General features: G+C 36.2%; 1 long non-coding RNA gene across 1 annotated transcript; it reads left to right on the top strand.

Annotated features, from left to right (window-relative positions):
• The first annotated feature begins 13,375 nt into the window (after positions 1–13,375).
• On the top strand, positions 13,376–15,134 carry LOC113313793. Its single transcript, XR_003342047.1, has 2 exons — positions 13,376–13,835; positions 14,169–15,134. It is a non-coding gene; the product is annotated as an uncharacterized LOC113313793 (long non-coding RNA).
• The last annotated feature ends 9,341 nt before the right edge of the window (positions 15,135–24,475 follow it).

Below are 24,475 nucleotides of genomic sequence, written 5' to 3'. Positions count from 1 at the left end.
TTAAAACACTAAAATGTGGAGTACTTGAACCAGTTTAGTTTTTTCAGTACACTAATTTTAAACATCTAAAGATAGGCAGCTTGGTGGATTGATTTGTTTCCCCCTTCTTCGAGATCATGTGTTTGAATATGGGAATAAGCTTTTTATTAATTTTTTCAAAACAAACTTTTTAGCCACGCAATAAAACTGGCGTGTCTATAGAACGCACACTATGGACACACATATAATAGCGTATCCAAAAAAGGAACTTTTTGGCCACACTTTGAATTTGGCGTGTCTATAAAATGTTGAGTAGTTGAACCAGTTTAGTTTTTTTCAAAACACTAATTTTAAACATCTAAAGATGGGCAGCTTGGTGGATTGATTTGTTACCTAACTCCTTCGAGGTCATTCGTTCGAATATGGTTAAAAGCTTTTTATTAATTTTTTCAAAACGAATTTTTTAGCCACGCAATAAAACCAGCGTGTCTATAGAACGCACACAATGGACACACATATAATAGCGTGTCCAAAAAAGTACCTTTTTGGCCACACTTTGAATTTGGCGTGTCTATAAAATGTTGAGTAGTTTAACCAGTTTAGTTTTTTCAAAACACTAATTTTAAACATCTAAAGATGGGCAACTTGGTAGATTGATATGTTACCTAACTCCTTCGAGGTCATGCATTCGAATATGGGCAAAAAAAATTTATTAATTTTTTCAAAACAAACTTTTTAGCCACGTTATATAACCGGCGTGTCTATAGAACGCACACTATGGACACACATATACTAGCGTGTCCAAAGAAGAACTTTTTGGCCACACTTTGAATTTGACGTGTCTATAAATTCCCACTATGGACACGCATACTGGTGTGTTATAAATCGTACACCGTGGACACGCATATACTGGCCTGTCAATCAGTCTACACTATGTCCTGACAGAGTTCTTCAACTTTTTTCTTTTTTGATTGCATCTTTCATTGCATCCTCCAAACATTGTGCTTCTCCCGGACATTTAGCATACTCACATTCCAAATACCTTATATTCTTTGGTATCGACTCTTTAACCTTCCTGGTGCCGGTGCAAACTCGTTGTGGACATTTTGTATGTAGCCATGGGCATTGAAGCAGACTATGATTATCCATGAAACAACATGGACAAACCTCTTTTGCTTCCACACATACTATTTGTTTTCCATTTCTACTCGAACTGTTAAAATACATGATTGAGGTTTATATTTGAGAATGAATTGAGATTGTTGTTGGTTAGATAAAATGTTATATATTTATAGAAATAAATATATAGCCATTGGACCCGACTTTTTAAAAATGTAGTCGTTGGACACGATCTTTTAGAAATATGGCTGTTGGACACGACTTCTAAGAAATATGGCCGTTGGGAACGTTTTCTAAGAAATATAGCCGTTGGACACGACTTATAAGAAATATGGCCGTTGGGAATGAATCATATATAAGAAAGATATCCCGTTCTTCCTTGAACCAACAATCTACCAATTCTTTGGCAGTATCAATCTTTGAGATTAAATTCAAAGCTAAACATCTATTGAATGATAAATCAACCAAGAACTACCAACTCAGTCGGAGAGATTCTAAGAAGATGCAAGCGAACCACTCAATCAACTGCTGCAATGGAAAAAGAGATATGTAAAAGAGGAGATCAAGTTGCTACGAACGTAACAACGTCTTCAACACCCACTAAATATACACTGATGTGATGGATGAAGTGTTATGCAAACAAAAATCCAAACAACAATCCAAATATTCATCATCCGCTGCAACAGAATACGAAGAAAAACTCAAGGAATACCAAGAAAAACAAGAGGCAAACAAACGAGGTCAAGAACAATTCCAAATGAGGGCAAGTTTAAAGGATGTTGAAGAAGAGACGGAATGGATTAGAAACTTTTACCTTCTCAAGGATGAATTTCCAGAAGATCCTAAAGATCATACTCTGTTCTGGACTGATGTTGGTTGGGGTCCTTATGTTAAAAAGACGGGCAAGTAACCACGCTTTGGTTATGAGTCATCCCACATTTGTTTAAGGACAATTCCTGTTAAGAAATTATGCATCGCGTACAATGAGTTTCTCGATAAGTCCAGAGGGGACAGGATCGCTGCACAAAAAGCATACAAAATGTAGGTTCAGAATCTCGCAACAATAATGTCTCAGCGAAATTATCAATGACACAACACAACAGCGTCGCGGAATAATTTTAGGAAGAATATAATAAACGACGTCAGCTAGGATAATGAGAAAGATGTGATAGTCCTGCGAAAATTAGAAAGCTTGCGAAAATAACATTTGTAAGGTTCCGAGAATGTTGCAAGCCATATCCGAAAATAGAGGACAGATTAGCTGTCATCCACTATGTATTTCCCTATAAATAGTCATTCAAGTTGTAAAGAAAGAGAGAGATCTTTTTTGAGTAAGAATCAAGTAAATAGGAGAGAGAAAGTCTAGAGCAGATATCATTCTTGATTTCTTTATCTTTTCTTGTAAGAGTATTCAAAGATTAATCAATAAAATTAAGAGTGTAAACCTAAAAATGAGTTGATTAATAATAAAATCATATGAGGGGTGTAGTGTAGGATTTCCTGCAACTACATAATGGCGCTAGAAACAGGGGGATTGAAGATCGAAAGTTGAAGATTGTTGTTGAGAACATTCAAATCAAGAAAGTGATTAAATAACTCAGTGAACCAGTTAAAAGAAAGATGAATAGAATTAATGAAGATGACAAAATATTGGAGTGTAACATGATAACAAAAACGATGGTTAATGAATTCCATGAAAACATCAAAGGAAAAATACATAAATGAAATTTTGAAGGAAGGAAAGTTATGGCGGTAGAAAAAACATCACCCTTGAAAGATTGGGAAAAGCAAAAAATTACATTCATGGCGGCAGAAACACCAAAAGAAAATTTGAACCACACATCTCTATTGGTTATCACAGTGCCTATTACGCGAAAAGAGAATGAGACGACGACAAAATCCACAGGAGAATGGATATTGAACAGAACTTTAATCGATACAGGAAGTTCAATGGATATAATATTTTATCACGCGTTCCGGGGAATGGGATTTAAAGATGAAGAAATGTCCAGTTCAACATATTTTGTTCACGGCTTTGGAAAATCCACAACAAAACCTAATGGAGAGATAGTGGTACGAGTTCCACTTGGACAAATCGAAACACATGTAACGTTGTGCGTGGTGGATATGGAATCGCCATATAATATGTTATTAGGAAGACCGTGGATACATGCGATAAAAGCTGTGGTATCAATGTTGCATCAATGTATTAAATTCCCCACACCAAATGGAATAGGTGAAATCAGAGGAGATGTTGACAATGCGAAATTATGTCATCAAACTGAAGTAAAGCATTATGAAGGACAAGCAAAAAGGAAACAATTTCGCAGAAAGCTGGCAAAGGAAGCAAAGAAAGAAGAAGAATTTAGAGTATATATGATAAGGGCAAAAGAAGGCAAAGGAATACCCAGCGAAATTTCGGAAGAAGGAGAAGTACCTATGAAAACAATAAAAGAACCAACGCCAATGGGAGAACCTAAACCCAGCTACACTGCCGCAGAACCAACAAAAGAAATAAACATTGGGACTATAGAGGAACCTCTAATATTGAGAATTGGAACCAAAATGGATATGGAAGAAAAAGAAAGAACTGTTAACTTGTTGCGAGAATATAAAGATGTTTTCGCAGGAAGCATGGATGAGATACCAGGAATAGATCCATCAATTGCATGCCACAAGTTGGAGATTAACAAAAATGTGAGACCATTCAAACAGAGAATAAGAAAAATTGCAACAACTTACCATTCCCAAATAGAAGAAGAACTACAGAAAATGCTTGATGCGGGAATCATAAGAGAAGCTAAATACCCAAAATGGATAGCGAATATGGTCATTGTCCCAAAGAAAAACAAAGGAACCAGGATTTGCATAGATTTCATTGATTTAAACAAAGTTTGCCCCAAAGATAGTTTTCCGTTACCAGATATTCCTCAAATGGTGGAATCCGCAGCGGGAAACGATAGGGTATCATCTTTAGATGGGTACAAAGGGTATAACCAAATCCCTCTCGCTGAAGAAGATCAAGAACATACTGCTTTCTTTGCCCCTAGAGGTTTATTGTTACACGAAAATGCCATTTGGTTTGCGAAATGCGGGAGCGACATACCAAAGAATGGTAGAGAAGGTGTTCGCAAAATGGATACACAAAACATTAGAAGTATACGTGGATGACATGTTAGTAAAGAGTAAAGAAGCTAAAGACCATGTACAAGACCTGAGGGAGATTTTTGAACAAATGCGGCAGTATAACATTAAATTGAATCCTGAGAAGTGTACTATTGGAGTTGCATCGGGAAAATTTTTAGGCTACATTGTATCAAAGGAAGGAATACAGGTTGATCCAGAAAAAGTGCAAGCAGTTCGTGACATGCCAACACCAGCAACAATAAAAGATGTACAGAAGTTGAATGGGCTTCTAGCTTCGCTGGGGAGATTCATTTCGCGATCATCAGACAAATGCAAATATTTTTTCGATATACTCAAGAAGGGTGCGAAATTTAAATGGACTGATGAATGTGAAAAAGCTTTTCAAGGATCAAAGAACATCTTATGAATACAACTATTTTACAAAAAGCAGAATCAGGAGAAGAATTATTGATCTATCTTGCGACGTCGCATGCATTAAGTGTTGTGTTATTGCGAGTAGACGCAGGAGTGGAGAAACCCATTTATTACATTAGCAAAACTTTTAATACTCCGAGAAGAATTACTCAAAGATTGAAAAGTTAATCTTAGCATTAGTTTATGCATCATTTAAGCTCCGCATATACTTTCAAGCACAAAGATAAAGGTATTAACAAAAGTACCAATTGAATCAGTGATGAAGAATTCTAAAAGATCAGGAAGAGTGGAGAGATGGAATGCACAAGTAGGCCACTTTGATATTAAATATGAAATTTTGTCTTCACCAAAATCACAAGTTGTTGCAGATTTCTTGGCAGAATTTCCTTTAGAAGAAGATGAAGCAGTAGAAGAAATGATGGATATAGAAGAAGAACATGGAGATCCAAAATTTATTAACAGAACCAAATAGATGGGAGATATTGGTAGATGGATCATCAAATGGAGAAGGAAATGGAGTTGGAATTGTTTTAATTTCGCCAGAAGGAATAAAGATGGCTTTTTCATTCAGATTGGAATTTGCATCCACTAATAATGAAACAGAATATGAAGCTGTGATACATGCCTTAAAATTCGCAATAGAAATGAAACTAGAAAATGCCAGGATCACTAGTGATTCGCAGCTAGTTATTCGCCAAATAAAGGGAGAGTATACTACAAATGAACCATCCTTGAAGAAATACAAGAAGCTGGTTGAAGAATTGTCAGCGAAAATCCCAAAAATAAAATGGAGGCACATTTCAAGAAAGGATAAGACTCGCAGACGCTTTTGCTTTCATCTCAAGCATGATGACAGATCCAACTGCGAGATGCATAAAAATACAAACACTTCTGTCACCATCAATCAATAAAGAAGAAGAAGACGTGGATGATGATAATAGACAATGAAAGAAGAACAAATGAACAATATCGCAGACTGGAGAATGGAACTTCATGCATATTTGGCGAAAGGAGAAACACCAAGAAATAGATTGGAAACACACAAGTTAAAAAGCCGTGCAAAATTATGAATTAAGAGATGGGTTGCTATACCGAAAATCCTTTAATGGACCATCACTCAGATGTTTGACACGAGAGGAAGGAGAAAAGTGCTAAAAATGTTACATAGTGGGGATGCTGGCAATCATAGTGGAGGAAGATCTTTGGCACATAGAGCAAAAATGCAAGGTTATTACTGGCCATACATGCATGAAGATGCAAAAAAATATCAAGTTGCGAAGATTGTCAGCGGCATGGAAAGAAAATACATGCACCTGGAGCACCATTGTCATCTTCAACCAGTGTGTGGCCTTTTGGAAAGTGGGGCTTAGATATTGTGGGGCCATTTTTACCAGGATCTGGACAAAGAAGATACTTAATAGTCGCAACAGATTATTTCACAAAATGGACAGAAGTGAAGGCAGTACAACATATTCGCGACAAAGATATCTTTACATTCATATTCGAAAATATCATTTGCAGATTCAGAATTCCTGCACAGTTGGTATCTGATAATGGGAAACAATTTGAAGGACAGAATATAAAAATGCTACTTAATGCATTCAAGATAAAATGTAGAAAGTCTACTCCTTTGTATCCACAAGCTAATGGGCAAGTAGAAGCAACAAACAAAACAATTGCAGATATATTAAAGAAGAAATTGGAAGGACATCACAGAGCATGGTGCGAATAAGTACATAATGCAGTATGGGCTTATAATACAACTAGAAGAGAAGCTACTGGAATGTCACCTTTTTGTTTAACATACGAAGTTGAAGCGGTGTTACCAACAGAAGTTGTCATTTCGACAACAAAAAGAGAAGCTTGGGAGAAAAGTCTTAGTGTGGGCTTGATTTTAAATAAACTTGATGAATTAGAAGAAAGAAGAGAAAAAGCTTTACAACATATGGAGAATTATCAGCGAAGATTAGCCCGAGAATATAATAAACGTGTCAAAATACGCGAATTTCAACCAGGAGATTTAGTTATGCGAGAAACACCAATATATCAGCGAGAAAATGGTGGAAAATTAGCGAAAAAATGGGATGGACCTTACATCATTAAGGAGATAGTTGGAACAGGAGCTTATAGATTTATGGATCCAGAAGGAAGAGATGTTGGTCATAGATTAGATAGACCATGGAACAGGTTGTACTTAAAAAGATATTATCCGTAAGAAGCCTTGAGAAGTTATGGATTCTGAAAGAATAATTGCAAGATTACTCATATCAAAACAAGATCATGATGTGCGAAATTTTCGCAGATATAATCACAGAACATTGACATAAAAGAAAGGGGCGAACCTTTATGGCATACACCCTAGTTCGCGAATAAAATTTCGCAAGAGGAAAATGTAAGACCTAAAGTACGTCATATTAGGGGGTACCTGTTGCATGGCTCAGGGAAAGGCTACACCGCCACCGTAACCTGAGTCATGGAGATTTGGGGTCAATAAAGCCCATCCGGGAGAGGCACCTTGGATTCTCAGCTTAAGCATATGACTTAGGTTGGGCGACTAAGGTAATAAGGACTCTCCCAAGGAGTGAAGAATCTGATCAAGGCGCTGAGGTACACGGTTGATTCAAGAGTGCCGGGGGCGTTTGAAGCGTCCTTGCCATTCTTGACAAGTCTTGGCTTATACTGCACTCGGCCTGAAGAAAACCCCACTTAGGGTGCAGTCTCGTAACCATAAACCCTATAGGTAAAAGAGATAAGAGGCTGCGAATACAACTGGTTGTTGTTAAGACTGGATGGGAGGAGCTAACCTTGTATGGTAGAAGTACGCCTCCTTGAAGGGGCAACTAGGTGGGAGATAAGGGCGGCACACTCCATTAGGGAGCTGATAAGTGTCTTAAGACGCAAATGTCATGAGGCTTTTTACTCGCAAGGGTATCAAGGCTTGTCATATTTGTGCGACAATCCTGAAGAGGCAATAATACTAAAGAGAAAGATAAGACGAGATCAATGGGTTTTCGCATGAAAGTGCGAAGACGTCCTGCGATTTCGTCGCAAGACGGCAATGTCATGGGGGTTTATTTTCGCAAGAAAATTTAGGCCTGTCATATTGTCGCAACTATCCCGGAGAGGCAATAATACAAAGAAAAAAGTTAAGGCAAGATCAATGGGTTTTTGCAGGAAAGTGCAAGGACGTCCTGCGATTTTGTCTCAATGACAAGAGGTGGCATAATAAGACCTTTAACTAGGAAGGCAAAATAAGACCACATGATAAAACAAAATATTTATAGATATTCATAACAGATTATTTTTTGCAAGAAAGATAATGAGAGGCAAGAATGGGAATCAATACATAAGAAGCATTATCTTTCTTATCAACAAAATATTAAAAGGAAAAGTTGATTCCAAAGTTGGTCGAAAAATGTAACTTGCAAAAGTGATAAAAATAAGACAATTCAAGAAGACAAAGCTAGATAAGAAGCTCAAGATTCAATATTAATTTCAGTAGCAGGAGATAACATAAATTCTTCGCCAATATTCTCGCAAGCTTCTCCTTCATTTCGGTTTTGATCTTCGCAATGACTAACATCTTGATTATCGCCAGCAATTACCTCTTCAGGAGAAATTTCTTTCTCTTTTTGATCAACACCAGCAGATACTTTTTTAGAAGGAATCTCTTCTTCATCTTCCAAGAAATTATCCTCTTCACCGCTTTTGTAATCATAATCACTATCAGCAGGGCGAGGAACTTCATCATCATCTACTTCTAAAGGATCAATTGATGTAGGAGGAAGAGTTTTGGACAATAAGATGTCATTTACAAGGACTTCATCCTGGAGATGAACTTGACGAATAAGTGCTCTCTGATGATTCCTATCTTGAATATCTTTAAAATAAGAGAGATAATCAAGTCTTCTTTCTGCTAGGTCGCGAGAACCAGTAAGGGTAGAGACAAGCAATGCATTTTCTTTGCGAATTTTGGCATATATAGCCTCCAAAACATAAATGGAAGAGTGAAGATCCTTCTCAGACTCTGCGAAAGATAGAATACAAAATTTCATTAAGATGAAGAATTCAGAAAGATATGACAAGGAAAAGATAATTAAGGCAGTCAAACTATTATGACTATCTTCCTTTTGTGAAATAAGATGTTGAATCAAGGACAGACAACTATTCTCCCAACGGTCCATTGCGTCATCAAATTTATCTCCAACTAAACCTTTAAGTCGAGACTGAAGATTTTTCTCTTTAGAGGCATTTTTCTTCGCAAGAGAAGAATGAGATTCTTCTAATTTGGAATACTGTTCCTTAAGTTGATTCGCCTTTACACTTAAAGCTATTTTGCCTTGAATGAGTGTATCTCTTTCAAAGATAGATGACTCTGTTACTTCTTTAAGTTCATTTCTCAAAGAGCGAAGAGATTGCTCTTGCTCAGCACATACTTTTTGAAGAATACTAAGTTGTTGCGAAGATATCGCCATCTTGTTTAAATAAGTTCGCTTCTCTTGAGATAAGGTTTTATTCTCATCTGATAAAGTTTCCGTCCCTAAATTAACTTTAGTTAAAGAATAAGAAAGACGAGATACTTCATTACTTAATAGATCTTGTCTTTGAACTAATTGGGTATTTTCATTGGAAAGATTATTTATCTGATCAAGAGAATATGAATAGAGGTTATCTAATTGGTTATATTGATCCATCAAGATTTCTTTATCAACACGGGCTTCTTCAACAACAGATTCAAATTGATATCTCTCCATTATTCGTTTCTGGTTTAAAGCTTAACATGCGAAAGAGGGATTTCAAGGATAATTAAATATGGGAAGGATAAAACCATTAAAAAAGAAAATTAAAGACACAGATAAGAAAATCATACCTCTAAATTCATCATTCTTCTTGCGAAGATTGTCACGATCCAGCAAAACATTCTGAAGCTTCTGATTTTCGAGACGAAGAGCATGACATTCTTTTTCCAAAGTTGTCTGCGAAGCAGCTCTGTCAAAACCCAAATACTTGCTCAGAATTTCACAAACATTAGACTTGATAGGATCAATAGAAAACTTCTTGACATCATCCATAACTTCAGATAAAACTTTGAAGGCAATATCCATCCCTTCCACGGTTTCTTTCGAAAGAGGAGGAAACTTAGGTAGAGAACTGGTAGAGATAGAAGGTTGAGAAACATTCTCAATGGGAAGAGAAGAGGTTTCATTCACAGAAGGACCAACAAGGGGGGTTTCAATTATTGAAAGGTCAGCTGAAGAAATGAAGTCTGAGGCAGCATTTTCGCGAATTGGAGATGAAGGTTTATCTTGCGAAGATGTCGCAGGATTTAGAAGAGATGAGTAAGTGGAAGGGAACATAAGTTGGAACAGTTTTAAGGTGGCAAGATTTCTTGAGAGGTTTATTAACATCTTTATCACCCTGCGAATTATAATCCAGATAAGAAACAGAGGCAACAATATTGTTATTAAAAAAGGATAGTGTTTCTTACTACCTTCTCATTCGCAGACTTTCTTTTATGTGCAACGACCTTATGCTGTGATTTGGGAATGTTAGGGTTCTGAACTGTAAATTTAGTGTTGGAGGCGCTTTTGCTGAAATAACAAGAGTATGGGAATCACATAAACAACATCAAATAAGGCAATAAACAAGATTAATTTCAGCAAAACTCATAAAGAAGAAAAAATAAAACTAACCTTGATAAATCCATGGAAAACAATAGCAGGGAGATTGTTTCGAAGAAAATTATGAACTATGAAGATCTGCAGAAGAGATAGTATGAAGATGAAGAAGAACTTACAAAGATTGAAGAAGAAAGAAGAAAAGTTACAATAATGGAATTTGCAGAAGAACGATGAAGTTGCAGAGAAAATAAAAAGAAGGAAAAAGAGAGTGAGAAGGAATATATATAGAGGGAATTTCTCCTCGAGAAAATAAACACGATTAATGCGGAAAGATATAAGCGGTTAAAAGGCAACGGTTACAAAAGACGTGTCGAGAAATAAATGGAAGAAAGAATAGTGTGTTAAATGCAGAATATAAAGAGGAGAACAGCTGTCGCATTTCTCACATCATTCGCTACTTCGCAGAGAAGATATGAGAAGAGGCAAGATGTAGGATCAGAATCTCGCAACAATAATGTCTCAGCAAAATTATCAATGACACAGCACAACAGCGTCGCAGAATAATTTTAGGAAGAATATAATAAACGACGTCAGCTAGGATCATGAGAACGATGTGATAGTCCTGTGAAAATTAGAAAGCTTGCGAAAATAACATTTATAAGGTTGCGAGAATGTCGCAAGCCATATCCGAAAATAGAGGACATATTAGCTGTCATCCACTATGTATTTCCATATAAATAGTCATTCAAGTTGTAAAGAAAGGGAGAGATCTTTTTTGAGTAAGAATCAAGTAAATAGGAGAGAGAAAGTCTAGAGCAGAGATCATTCTTGATTTCTTTATCTTTTCTTGTAAGAGTATTCAAAGATTAATCAATAAAATTAAGAGTGTAAACCTAAAAATGAGTTGACTAATAATAAAATCATATGAGGGGTGTAGTGTAGGATTTCCTGCAACTACACAAAACCTGGAGAGGAGAAAATTTGTATCATATCGAAGCGACATTGATCATCAAATCTCACACCAACAAAAATAATAACATGTAATGTATTCAGACCTGGAGTGAACCATGTTAAAAAACAATGGCAGAGCGATACCCAATTAATGAAGTGCTAATGCAGTTATTAATTTTAATCTAATGATCTGTTGTAATTTGTTTTGTACGTTATTAATGAACATTAGTTTAATGAAGTGGTGATGAATTTATTAATTGGAATATGAAAATCGTTTCATTACAACACATTCACAATTTTATTAATTCAAAGAACAATTTAAATTAATTTAGAGAACACTTTTAAGATAACAACAACACTAACTACAAATTTAGGACAACACTTTTAATTTAAATCCAGATTAGAAATAAAAAAAAATAAACTCAATAAAAGATAAAACAACTAGAGATGGATTACTCGCCATCTTCTGAATCTTCAACGCTGATTATATTCATCTCCTTCAAGATCTCCTTTTACTTGCGTCGATAATATCTTTTTTCGTTGGGAGCTAATCGACCAAGGTTCATAGACATTATTACATTCTCTCCATCTAACTACATTTGTTGTTGATGCATTTGAGTAGTCCGTTGATGAAGCTGTTGCAAATTGAGTTGTTCTTCCATTTGATAACTCGGTTGTTGAGTATACTGCCAAATTGTTTGGTATTGGGATTCTTGTTTCATTTTCATTTTTTCCTTCCTTGATCGTGTATCTTTGAGATACTCCTAAATACCAGCACTTTGTTGATAAATCCTATCTTCTTCCATCTTAACCAAAGATGTTCCCTCATCACCTTCTCTAATATACCTTGCTCGGGATCCTTCTTCTGTCTCGCTAGTATTTTGGATTTTTTGGATCCTATAGGACGTGCATTCTCCTTGTATTTCCAACGAGTCTCTCCATTAGGAAGAACTTCAATACCATCTTCATGTGATACAAAGTCGCGATGATTGTTAAATAACTCACTGTTTTGGCTAACAGTGAGTTCATAATTATATTCAGGGACCTTTTCTCTAAACAATTCATAATACGCATCATACTTGAACGGTAGTCCTGTTTGATCACGACCATCTTTTGTATAAAAATATGTAACAAACATTAATGAGATTAATATTATCACCAACTATATGGAAAAACTTTACAAATTAATAGAACTTACCAAATTTTCGTGGTCCGCATCGCTTTTGTTTGCCGATATAGAGCATTAAGAATGGACACGAATTCTTTGACATCTATTTTAATATTCTTCATCTTGGTTTTTAAGGCTGACCAATCTCTTTCATATGGATTACCGTTGCACTGGACAAAAATTTGGTGAATACGTATCCAAAACATAGAGTTTTTTTGTGCCGAACCCACAATTTCATCCATACTCACATAAATAAATGCAGTAGTAAGATCAATCTCTTCCCGTTGAATAAAATTATAAACCACCATTTTGAATGAAAATTTGAGTACTAGAAGATAAATATAAAAAACAGAGAGGTGTAATATGAAGAAGAGAAAGAAGAAATCAATTGATGTAAGAAGAAGAAATTGATTTTTTGTGGTTTGAGTAGAGAATTAGAGTGGTATTTATAGAGAATTTTGAAAAAATGATCGTTGGGATCCGACACGGGAGAAGATAGAGTCGTTATTAATAATGGATGGTTAGGATTGAGTGTGAGAGAGGTGTAAACGAAAAAGGTCAAGCAAATATTTTTTACGAAACGACAACTGAGTAGCCGTGTAAAAAGCTACGGCTACACGGTAATACGGCTACTCAATTTCCGTAAAGTAGAAATTCACACGACAACTGAGTAGCCGTGTGATTTCCCTTCCCTACAAGGCGGATAGATATGATCCACCATGTAAAGAAAAGGAGGGATATTCCTATTCATACAGGGATTTGGGAGACCATAGTGGTTGCCAAATTTGAGTTTTTAAGGGAAATGGAGGGATGGGGTGGGGATGAGCCCCTCCATAGTGCTGGCTCTTAGTAACAGAGCCGGGTCCAGTGTATTAGTAGGCTAATAGCCTTCATCTCCACGCGCTTTTTGTAAATGCAGGCTGTCTTGTCTTGTTATTTAAAAACGAGAGCCTTTTGGTCGAACATTAATCGAGACATAGTTAAAAATAAACAACTACTGAACTGAGTATCTATCAGAGAAGGGGGCTCTGAGGATCGGGCGATATTGAGTCGACCTAGAACTCTTACTGATTCAAAAAATTTCCCTATCTGATCGTCTGCATGTCCACAAATTTCTCATAAAAACATCAATCGAGTTTCTCTTCTTACTTAAATCCTCCTCATCCTAATCCCTAACTCTTTTCGATTTCATTATTCATATCCAGGTTTTATTATCCTAATTTTTTTCTTCCCAACTTTAAGCCATGAGTGGCTAATTCCTTTTCTTAGCCTTTGATGGATAAATCATAAACAAGTTTCTAGATCTACTGCAAAATTAGGAGATATGAATTAAAAGTTTATGGAGTTGGAAGAAGTCCTGGATCCCGGTTTCACCTCAATCCCAAGTACACAAACCCTAACTAATGAAGATTTGTTAGGTAATCCATGGGTTTCAGGTAATTTCTTTAATCATGAGATATCAATTTATGTTAATTCAATTCACCCCAATATAAATTTGTTTACTTGTTTTTGTATCCTTCAATCTAAATTTTGGAGTTCTTTAGAAGGACTGCCTAGTAAACCCATGCCTATAAATTGGTATTTACTTCCTTTTACTAATCATTATCATTGATAATTATGCTCTTGGAATCCTCTGTTGGAGTTTTTATATTTTGAAAACTAAATCCATAGCTTCTAAATTTAAACTCTGTGATTTATTATTGTGCATCTCTTTCTTTCCTGTAGTCTCCCGTCCTTTAAAACCTCCTGAAAAATTCTCTTTTTTGTAGCTTGGCAGCTGGGCTTTTGTATCACCTTGCTGTTGATTGGCAGGGTGATGTATCTCTGTTTTCTTTCTCCTCAAGCGCCTTGAATTTGAGTAATAGTTTTCGACTAGTTCTAGATGAGATCCTTCTTATGTCTCATGAGGGTCTAATTGCTTTTGTAGTTAAAATTGTAGGTTCAAGGAAGAAATTTCTATGGTTTTTTTTTTCTATCTGTTTTTGGGTTGCTTTTAAGATGCACAGGATCCAATCCTCTGAAATATGAGAGTTTTATTCTTATTGTTGAAGTGGGAGTTTTTGTTAATCTCTTACATTGGAGTCCTTATGTAGCGATGTTCTTGTTTTCTATCCTTGGTCACATTCCCGAACAAGTTTCTGATTAGTACTTGTGCTTTCTAACCAAATTTAAGCCTTTAAAAAAGTAGTATTTCCTTCTTCCAAGCAAAAGTGAGATTAATTTCCCATCAGGTTTATATTTTTATTTGTTGGAATTGGTTTAGGTCAGATTTTGGGGTGAATTTGAATTACATATCTTACACAATCTTTGTGATATCCGTGGATTGATTGAGCATAAGATAGTGGGTACATCCTTTTGCCTTCGTTAACCAACAAGCAGATGGTGGTGATAAGTGTTAATATTAGATGAAACCCAACAGAAGGTACAATCATCCTTGTACTTGTGCATCATTTCTATCTTATAAAGCTCCAGTCAGAAGTTCCAGTTGAATAGAAGAGCATTGATCATAACCTTGGTGACAACTCCAACCATAATTAGTACAAGATATCTCTAGAAGAATCAGTAGACCTGTGAAACTTTTTTGTTTATTGATGCCATCAGAGACTATGAAGCCTAATCCTCTTGTTTTATGTTCTATCTTTCTCTTATTTGTTATCTATTTTCTGTTTTTATTACCTTTTATATCTATCTGTAATTAGTAAAAGTAATTTTTTCTGGCTGAGGTTTTCCTCTGATTGCTTTTTAACTCATTTTTATCACTCATTTTCTGCCCTTGGTCAGTCATTTAGAACTCTCTCTCTCTCAGTTCTTCTGTTAGGTAACCCTTAGTCACACTATGAAACTTTTATCCTGGAATGTCCAGGGCATTGGAACCCCTATCACCAAAGACCACTTCAATTTCCTCTGCAAATACTACAAACCCGACATAGTCTTTCTAGCCGAGACAAAAGCTCCTTGTCTCGAATGGACTCTTTTTTTAAACATTCTCGTTTCCGTGATTGGTTTATTGTCCCCTCCGTGGGAATAGCAAAGGGTTTAGCAATTGCTTGGCACAACAACATAGAAATGGAATTAATATCGTCGAAAATTTAATGTTTGCCATTTTGAAGCAAAAATAGGAAATGCAGATATTCTGATCACTTGCGTCTATGGTGCCATTGAAGCTGGTGAAAAAATTGAGCAGTGGACCCATATCTCAGACATTGCACAACATATACATAAACCATGAATTTTAATAGGGGATTTAAGTAAGGTCGACACAGATGAAAAACAAGGCGGAAATAAGACGAGTTCAAGTAGTAAATCTTTCATCGTCGACACAATTAACTCTTTGGACCCAGATGAAAAACAAGGCAGAAATAAGGAGTTCAAGTAGTAAATCTGTCATCGTCGACACAATGAACTCTTTGGGCCTCCAAGACGCGGGATATGACGGAGTTCCTTTCACTTGGTCAAATAACAGAAAAGGTGAAGCAAACATTTGCGAAAGAATTGACAGAGCCCTTACATCATTCATATGGGCCAAGACTTTTCCGGATACCAAGGTAAATTATCTTCCGAGAATAGGTTCTGATCACACGCCAATCTTACTAGACTCTAACCCAGAAAAGATTAGGCTTCAGAAACCATTTAGATGCATTAGATCTTGGTTAACTCACACTCTCTTCCTATGGTAGTCAATGCTTCTTGGAAATTACACTCTGAGAATAACCTAGAACAAAACTTTTCTGGGCTTCTTAAATTACTCTCATCCGATTTAGCCCACTGGAACTCAAATACCTTTGGGAATATTCACAAAAATATAAAATCCCTAAATAACAAAATCGACAATATCCATATACCGGGAAACATTTCCAAGGACATAGAGAAATTAAAAAATCTTTAAGAGGTGCTAGGTAAGCGGTACAAAATAAAAAATAACTACTATCATCAACTCTCAAGAGATAAATTCTTCAAAGAATATGATCAGAATACATAATACTTCCATGCCACTGCCTCAAATAGGAAGAGAATCAACCAATAAACTCCCTCAGAGAACAGTCTGGCTTTGGTTATCAGATAGAGATCAAATCAACTCACTCATGGTTAGTCATTTTCAACAAATTGGAGCATTCCAGGTAAACAACTCTGAATTCGAGCTTTCCAGCATAATCAAACCTTGCATCACCCATGAAGAAAACTATTCTTTGACAGAAATCCCCACAAAAAAGAAATTTAGCTCACTCTCTCTAATATGAACCAGTGGGGAGCTCCATGTCCAGATGGTTTTCAACCAGATTTTTTTAAAGAAAACTGGGACACCCTCGGAAACAATATTATTCAATCAGTGCAAGATTTCTTTAAATCCAGTGTCCTCAACAAAGATTTCAACCACTCATACATAACCCTCATCCCAAAACTTTCACACCTCAAACCCCGGGAGATTTCAGACCTATTAGCTTGAGCAATACTATTTACAAAATAATTTCCAAAATCTTAGCTAATAGATCAAAACCCATACTTAATAAGATAATCTCCCCAAATCAATCATCTTTCTTTCCTGGAAGACAAATCATAGACAATATCATAATTTCCCATGAACTTATTCATTCTATGAACATATCCAAGAAAAGAAAAGGATTTCTAGTGTTAAAACTAGACCTCTCAAAAGCCTTCGATAGGGTAAAATGGACATTTTAATGCTCTTTCGAAAAATCACTGGTCTGATGGTAAATCTACAAAAATCTAGTGTTTATTTCATCCCTCGCATTCATCCGAAACATGGAAAAATTATAGCAAAAATCTTAAAGGTTCCTCTGATGACCAAAAATGATATATACATGGGTACCCCGCTATTTTTCGACAAGAATATGAAAGCCAACTTTGAACCATTCCTACAAAAATATTATTCAACTCTTAAAGGTTGCAAATCTAAACTCCTATCTCAAGCGGGTCGGACCGTCTTATTCTTCAAGCCTACCCAACCTATCAAATGCAAGTTCTTGCGCTTCCAAAATAGACTCTTGATCAATTGGATCGCATCCAAAGAAACTTCTGGTGGAAAAAAGAAGAGAAAAAAAAAGCAAGGAGGTTTCATTAGAGCTTGTAAGATTATTTGCAAACTCATATACCAAGGAGGTTTAGGAATCAAAAACCCACATCAATTCAATATATCCCTCCTCACTAAGCTCGCCAGTAGACTGATAGCCGAACATGATCAATTATGGGTCGAGCTTCTTAAAGCCAAATATTACCCAAATTCACATCCATTAGAAGCTTCCAAAAAGTCTAAATTGTCTTGGATCTGGACAAGCATCCAAAAAGGATTAGACCTGATCAAAGGGAATTTCGTTTGGCAAATCAAAAACGGAAAATCAATAAAAATATGGGAAGACAGATGGATTCCAGATACCGACTTGGTTCCTAAACTCTCCAACCCACCAATTCCAATTCCATTTATGGTTCAAGAATTAATAAAGGAGGATAACACTTGGGACCAAGAAAAATTGGACAATTTTTTCGAACCAGAGGATAGAAAAAAGATACTTGCGATAACTCCAAGAATCCAAGAACATGATACCATTAAATGGAAACATCATCATTCGGGAAATTTTACTGCCAAGAATATATACAATTTTTTGGCGAAGCAAGACATTGATACTAACTCCCAAATAGATTTTCCTTGAGAAAAAAATCGGAAAAATCCCAGTAATTCCTCGGATTAAACTTTTCATATTGAAACTAGTCCAAAAAGCCCTTCCAACTTCTTCCAGACTAGGAGCTCACAATCCGGATATTGAAACAATTTGCCAGATGTGTAATAATCAAGAAGAAGAAACGAAGCATCATCTTTTTAGAGAGTGTCCTTTTGTTAGGGCCATTTGGTATGGGTTTTCCCTTGGAAACCTAAATTGGAGTTGCACGACTGACTGGATCGCTTCATGGGTTAAATGGTGGATCACGGATAATGAGCTCACAGCTTTAACAGGGAAAATTTCTATTATTCTATGGTTCCTATAGAAATATAGATGCTTAGTGGTATTTGATAAAATCAAACCAGAGCCGAAGACTTTAATTGATCAAATTAATATATTCCTAGAATCTACCCCTCCAACACCTCCTCTCAAGATTTCATCTACTTAGAAGACTAATTGCTCGAGTAAAACATGGTCAAAGCTAAACACAGACTGGATAATCTTCATAGATGCCTCTTTCAAAAAGGAGGATTTGTCGATGGGCTATGCTTTTATCTTGTACTCAGTGGACCATGATGCCTTCATGCACCTATCAGCAGGAACATAATGGGCTTCCTCAGCCCTACATGCAGAAACAAAGTCTTTGCTAAAAGCGGTTTCATGGCTAAAGGAAAATATCTTATCCAGTGTCTCAATAGTCACCGACTGTAAGACTCCGGCGGACTCAATTAATAAGGTTAGCGCGGATATCTCTTGGACAACAGAAAACTCAATGCAGAAAGTTAAGACGATTTCGAAGTATCTCCCTCAAGCTCGAGTCAAATTTATTGCCAGGAAGTATAATTCTGCAACAGACTTCATCGCAAAGGAAGCAAGAATTAAAAACCTCCAGCAAATGTCGACTCAGTTAACTCAAAAAGTTCAAAAAACTAGCATCTTATCTAATGTTTTTGAAAAAACTGACCTTGAAAATCTTCTGTACTGCATTTGTTAGTTAATATAATCTCGTTTTCTATCAAAAAAAAAAACATAGTTAAGGCTTATTCCTATGGGTATGGCAAAAAAATGTTGTTTGGCATGCCATGTGGCATGGCAAATGAGTTTCCCCACTATGATAGACATGCCAAACTTGATTAAAAACATATATTTAATTGTGTTGGGTGGGACCCTAATAAATAAAAAATATATTTATATTTATGTGGTGGGTATTTATAAAAGTTTTAGTGATATAATATATTTAGTGGGACCCTTTAAATATAAAAGTGTATTAGAATAATGAAAAAGTAGGAGAGAAGGAGAATTTACATGTATATAAAATTATTCGGGGATATAAAGAATATCGCTGGCGATAGAGTCTCTGCCGCTCAGCAAAGCGATAGAATCTCTATCGCTCGATGGAAACTCTGTCTAGTATGCCTATATGCTAGGACTGGCATACAGGCATACGAGTTTGGCAGTTTGGGATACACATAATGGATGCATATATGTATGCCAAATATCAGCATGTGCATAGGAAGAGGCCGAAAAGAATCATTTCTTTCCAAATATCCGCTTCGGCTCCCCTTGGCAAGGTTACTCATGAGGCTCGCTGGTATGTTAACACAACAACCTGTTCAATTAATGTAATAGTATGTCGTTGGAGCTTAGCTTGTTAGGCTTCCAACTAGTTTCATGTAATAATATCTATTAATAATTATGTAATATATATATATATATATATTTAATAAAATAATTAAAATATACTCCACGGATGGAAATCGCCCGTATTCAATCACATTAGCTCAAAAGTGGTTTGACACGCCAGGCTGTCATTAGGCAATAATACGGTGGACCACTCTAAAGCCTAACCTCTTCTGTTTGGAGATAAAACACCTTCCCTTTGTGGTTCTTAGGTCCAATTTTTTTCCTAAAGAGTTTTTGATACATAGAGATCTTTTCCGATTCCACGTTCTTAATGAAAGGCAATTCTGAAATCGCTTTGATTTTAAAACTATTTTATGTTCGAAAAGTAATTTCGTGATCGCCTTTTTTACGAACATAGAAATCGTATAGCACAGCTATAAATCTCATGGAGAAATCCCCCAAGGACCTTTTTTACCCAACCAGTCTGTCATCTGTCGGTGCTCCACCAAGTATAGCCCCCAAGGACCTGCTTTGGAAAGGTAAAAATAGCGGATGGATTGGAACTGATGTTTCTAGTGGCTGCGGACGGATGGGTAACGCGTAAGACCCTCCGCTTGGAGGGGAACAACAGCTGCATACGTCCTTGTCCAGAATATCTTTTTCATGACAGATGCTTCTAATATTGGTTTTTGATAAACTCCTATCCTTCAAATGATAATACCTTATAGATTATATGTTTAGTTGTTTTTATCCTCTCTTCTAAAGTGCAATTTAATTTTCCGTCTAAGAATAAAATAAAATTTCTGCTTTAATGCGTTCTTGCAAGAGATTATATTGTATTTCGCAAGGACTTCAGCAAAACCATGTTTAAGGTTGTTTCCAGAGACGCAAACTTAATTATTAATGATTTAGTTCAATTTACAATTTCTAATTTTCAAAACAGATGGTGGTCGCAAAATGATCCACCCTTTTGTATTATGCAAGGTCCTAATTTCTTCGAGGATTAATATAATTTGATATCTTTTTCCTTCAAAAAAAAAAAAAAGTCTAATCAATTTGTGTTTTTTTTTATTGTAGGTTTTATTTCCGATTAGGAAGAACAATCAATTATTTAGTTAAACCACCAAATAATTATCACGGCTGAACGAGGAAGAAATACTTTGTAAAGCCCAACGGAAAAACGAGGAAAGAAGAAATGCTTGTCAAAGCCTTTGAGGATTCCGCCTAGACTCTGGTACATTCCTTTCATAGTCGTCAAGTGTAGCATTTAAGTCTCCTACGAGACACAATGTCTGTATTGTCCCTTATAGATATTAACTGTCTCCAAAATTGAATTTTTCCATCTCGATCTGATGGACAGTATGCATTGGTGATCGTGAATGTGTAATTAGTGCCGACAACTTGAAACACAATCGACATCGTATACTGTGTCTCACTCTCCGACTGACAGTCCAAATAATCGGTGTTCCAGATTTCCAGCAATCCTCCACTGTTCCATATATCACGATCCTTAGGTTGACCATGGGGATTCTTACCTAAACAAGATAATTTATACTTTCTGCCAGGGGGCAGTTTGAAGTTGTATTTCTTGGTCTCTTGGAGAAAAGTGCACCAAACTTTATCATGCATCTTCAGGACTAAATCTCGTTTATGCTCCTGCCAGATTCCACGAATATTCCAACTACACAAGCCAAAATCTAGAGTATTCTCATTCAGCATATCATTCTCCACCAGTTCCCTCACTACACCAAGAGCATCGCCACCAAAATTGTATCCTAATTTTTGGCAAAGAAATTGTACTGAAGACAATACTTCATCTCTAAGCTCCAGGATATGCTTCAGGGTTTTGAAGAATAGAGACAACATCCTTTTGATTTAGGGCTTAGAGATGAATATGCGCGGGGCTTTATCGTTACTGTCAATTTTGTGGGAATGCAGACCATAATCATACAATTTATGTATTGAAATTATAATTAGTCCAGGTATTATACTATGTATTGAAATGATAATTAGTTCAGGTATTATACTTCTGACTAGGGCTGTCAACGGGTCCGGGTCCTCCCGGGTAGTACATGGCCCAGAACCGGACCCGACATATCAGTGTCGGTTCCGGGTCCTAGCGGTTCCGGGGTCGGTTCCATAATGTGTTGCCGGACCCGGTAAAGGTCACGGGTAATCACCGGGTCCGGGTACCCATCGGGTAAAAACACAAACTTATATCAGATTATCAGTTATATGACTTCCCAAGTGACCATCTTTAACATACATACAAAAGTAGAGTAAACTTGAGCTTAGAATCCTTAGATTAGGAAAATCAAAGTTACTTTCCTAGCTATAAGTAAGAATCTGCCATTATATATGATAAATATTAAATACAAAAGTTGGCAGACATGTTTTTAGCCGATAACTGCTCCATCAGTAGATTCAGTACCTGCCCTAATGGCTATAGTCTGTCGTATTATAACCACAAAAGTTGACAGACATATCATTCTATAAACTGTAGAAGCCCCAAAAGATAAATGTGTTTTTCCTTCACAAGTACATATACAAAAAAGAAGGATGTAGTTCGCGCACTTCGCATGTTCTTTGGCTATGCCTATATAATATATATATACCAAAAAGAAGTTCCAACCAGTTCACTAAAGTTTTCACCATCATATTTCCAATTGTTCCTGGAAGAGAAACAAAAACAGTTGATCATATTCCCAATTGACCAAAAAGAAGTAACCATATCACAATCAAAGACCTTGCCTGTGATTTAGTAATTTGCTCCATAAATCTTCTCTATTAGTATTATTCATTAGGGTTATCTGATCATACGTATGCAAGAAAACTATGAAATGCTGAAGTAATTCAGAGGGTCATTGTAGCAAAATATGTAAGAGGATGATTGAAAATGAATATACATATATACGCAGTAACAAGTTTCTTGTTTCTACTATTTTCATGCACTTTATCTTGTTTTGTTTTTCTACCTTTATTTACTTTATCTCATCTAATTGGAGACCTGGGTACAGGGTGCATATTCCAAGGTTAGCTGGTTATTTTACCTTAAATTGATAGTCAGTCAGTTAGACAATGTGCGATGTTGCATCATCATCGTCTGACTCGAGCTCCTCCATTGCCTCCAAAAGAGTCTGAAGTGAAGTACTACCTAACCCATATCCCTCATCTAACACAATAAAATAGTTAGTTGACGTACAAGAACCATAGTAAATGAATCACTAACTAAAATTGATATAATATCAAACATGAATTGAATATGTTTTTACTCTTCAGCGCACTTCTTATCCAATCTTGTGTGCATATCAGAGCTTCAATTGTTTCTGGAAGCATTGAAGAACGAAATTTATCTACAACTCTACCACTGGTGCTGAAAACAGATTCAGAAGCCACCGATGACGCAGGAATTGCTAATATATCACGAGCTATCACTGCTACAATTGGATACATTGGTCCATGAAATTTCCACCACCCCAAAACATCAAAACTAGAATCATTCAGATCAATACCACTTCCTTTTCTAATAGGGTGAACATCAGCTGATAGGTATTGCTCTAGATCTGTGCGAACAACGTCATGTTGTGAACTTTCTTCCAGAAATGCCGTCAAACCTTTCCTTCTAGAAGTAAAAGAACTTTGAGAAGATAAAGTACTACCACTACTACCAACTGAATCTTCCATGTTCACTTGATTTGTCGAAATGTTTGCTGAGTATACATGAGCTGAAGAAGCATAATGTGTTGCATATTAATTATACAATCTTTTCAAGACTTCCATAACTTCTAACTTCTTCTCCTCGCTGTTACCAGGATATATTAATGGGAAATAGTAATCCAATAATTTCATTTTAAACCGAGGATCTAAAATGGAATCTATTGCAAATGTTTTACTAGTAAGTTGCCAATATCTTTCAAAATTTTTCATCATATTCACTGCCATTTTTGAGATTAATGCATCATCGGAATCACACCACTCACGAAGTTCTAAATACAAAGAACAAGCAGTATCAAAATAACGATTAACTGTCACGTATGACGTACCTGAAAAGAGAATGGTGACTTCATAAAAGACCTTCAAGCAGATTGAAAGACTACTTGCATTATTCCAGTCTTCACTCGTTGGAGCAACATTAAGAAAATCAGGTTCAATCTTCCCGAACCGGTTAAATGCTTCCCGAAATAGAAGTGCTGTTTCAAGCATCAGATAGGTAGAATTCCACCTTGTATCAACGTCTTGAATCAACTTTTTATCAGGAGCATTGACTTGCAAGCAAACTTCTTTAAATTTTTGTTGTCTTTGTGGTGAACCTCTAATAAATTTCACTGAATTTCTAATTTTATGTATTTTTTCTTTAATTTGCAGCATCCCATGATCAACAATAATGGCAACTACATGAGCAGAACATCGAACATGGAATAATTCCCCATCCAAAAGTAATCCATTATCTGGTTTTAGCTGAGCAAGAAGTTCACTTACCACGACTTTGTTAGTTGAAGCATTATCCAGCGTAATTGAAGCTATCTTCCTATCTATATTCCACTTGTACAACTGCTCCATCAGTACCTTTGCAATGTTAACTCCTGTGTGTTGCACATCCACAGCGTTAAAAGATAAAATTCTCTTCTGAATCTTCCATTCTTCATCAACATAGTGAGCTGTCAAAGCCATATAACCTCTATTCTGAGTGGTACAAGTCCACATATCAGTAGTAAGGCTTATGCGACTCTGTACCTTACTAAAAATATCGTACAAATACTTCTTTTCCATTTGATAAA

This window comes from Papaver somniferum, chromosome 9 (genome assembly GCF_003573695.1).
Source record: "Papaver somniferum cultivar HN1 chromosome 9, ASM357369v1, whole genome shotgun sequence".
In the NCBI taxonomy this organism is placed as follows: domain Eukaryota; kingdom Viridiplantae; phylum Streptophyta; class Magnoliopsida; order Ranunculales; family Papaveraceae; genus Papaver; species Papaver somniferum.
This window is presented reverse-complemented; position numbering and strand designations above follow the sequence as displayed.